The 1,996-nt window shown below is 28.7% G+C and overlaps 1 long non-coding RNA gene across 1 annotated transcript; it reads right to left on the bottom strand.

Moving 5' to 3' along the window:
- Positions 1-744: 744 nt before the first annotated feature.
- On the bottom strand, positions 745-1,238 carry LOC120078766 (uncharacterized). Its single transcript, XR_005482088.2, has 2 exons — positions 1,095-1,238; positions 745-992 (listed from the first exon to the last, which is right to left on the bottom strand). It is a non-coding gene; the product is annotated as an uncharacterized LOC120078766 (long non-coding RNA).
- Between the last annotated feature and the right edge of the window lie 758 nt (positions 1,239-1,996).

Below are 1,996 nucleotides of genomic sequence, written 5' to 3'. Positions count from 1 at the left end.
CACAGACGGTTCTTTGTTCAATTTGTCTGTTGCCAGTTGCTAGACATCATTGTTGGAGTGAAGTGAAACAATTGTTCATTTTCTAACACACATCGTTGTAGCCAGCAGCTTTGGGAAGATGTTATTAACAATCTAGTTTCCTTCCAAGTTACGATACTTCTTCTATTGCGCTAAACTTCTTGCATGTTTCTTACATACACTTGTTTCTTAATGAAGTATCCTTTATCTAAAAAAGTAATTCTAAATATAAATAAAAATTATAATAAAATCTATGATTAAGATTGGAAGTAAAAACAAACTCAATTATTAATTAAAATAATATCTATTGATATCGATATATCTATCATCTGTAAAGTTTAAAATCTAGATATTAATATTGACTTCATAATTCTATTTATTTATGTTATTATGTTTCATTGTCTCTAAATCAAGATGAATTTTAGAGGCCAATAAATAAAACTTGTAACATGTAATATAATAGCATAAACTATCTTGATGTGAACAAAGCTCAAGCAACAAATTTCGAAGTGAGATAGCTCAAAGGTATATTGAACATTAACCCCCTTGTAGGGTTAGAGGTTAAAAGTAATTCACATCTATTTCTACTACTTAACATATTATGGTTCTGGCTTTTTTTCATTTTTTTTTCAAATGAGATAACTCGAAAGCAATTGGTATTTAACCTCTGTAAGAGATTCAAATCTTTATTACCTACATCATCATGCTGAATAAAAAGAAAAGAAGTAGTAGAAATAGATTCTACTTTATTTAATTATTCTATGAAACATATATGTTTACATTTCAGCCCTCTTGAGGAGCATGAACCACTAGTCCTTGTATATTAGTAAATAGTCGAACTCGACCATGTTGAAGATCTAGTGTAACTGGTGTTCCTGCCAACAATATGACTATGTGGAAGTTAGGATGTTCTTTCTTGATGATATTTGCTACCGTGTTTGCATCCACGAAGTTCAGTGCTGGCCATGATCGGACTATTTTTAAACATTTGCAAAAATAATTTAATTAATTAAGATTAAAAGCATATTTAGAGAGGAAAATGAACTCAACTAAAATATTGTAGAAGATATACTCACGAGGATTGGACGACATCTTGAGATTGTGATCTTTATATTTGTTAGAAGTTGAGTGTGGGATGTGCTTTCTTGTTCATTGAGTAGCTATATTTATAGCTAATTTGGTCATGTTGCTCTCTATAAAATAAACAAATAAATTGTGTTGTGTTGATTCCATTGAATTAATAAATAAATGAAATTGGAAGAAATGACTATCTATATACGTGCTTTGAAATAATTTGTTTTTGTCTTTGTGATGTGGAAATGAAAATACAAAGATACATATTATTTTGTATTTGTTACTTGGTTTGTTGGCAAGAGTTCTCAACACTAACCTCACAAAAAGTACATTATATTTGATTGATAGACATAGACAAAGTAAAAAATCATAAAATATGGATAAACAATGTAGTACAAAAGTTAGAAAAGAATAAAACAAACTTTAAGATTGGTTGGAGAATAAAATTACGTTTATGTTACAAAAAGGTTGGGATGTAAGGTATTATTCTTTCTAGATTAGATTTAAAATTAGAATATATATTAAAAAAATTGGCCTTTCTAAAATTGTTGAAGTGAATTTTCAAAAGTAGAAAAATACGGGAAATTATTTCTACGTAATAACAAAATTTTAATCTTCTTTGATAAAGGCTGATAGAAGTCCATCAATGTCTTGTTGGAATAAACGCTATATTTTTCAGATCAATTATCCCACTTTGTGTGAATCTAATAGAATACTAATTAACTAACAACAATAATAATAACACAAACAATTTTGACATGGAAAAACCTCCTCAATGTGAGGAGTAAAAAACCATAGACTGATGTCAAAATCTTCACTATAATCAATAATGGGTTACAACAAGTTCTCCTAAGTCACAATTAGAGGCATACACCGTAAATATCTCAAGATTAACATTCTTGGC

The sequence above is a fragment of the Benincasa hispida genome, chromosome 5, assembly GCF_027475165.1.
Source record: "Benincasa hispida cultivar pf3 chromosome 5, pf3_genome.v1.1, whole genome shotgun sequence".
Classification (NCBI taxonomy): Eukaryota; Viridiplantae; Streptophyta; class Magnoliopsida; order Cucurbitales; family Cucurbitaceae; genus Benincasa; species Benincasa hispida.
Note: the sequence above shows the minus strand (reverse complement) of the source record. Positions and strands in the feature narration are given on the sequence as shown.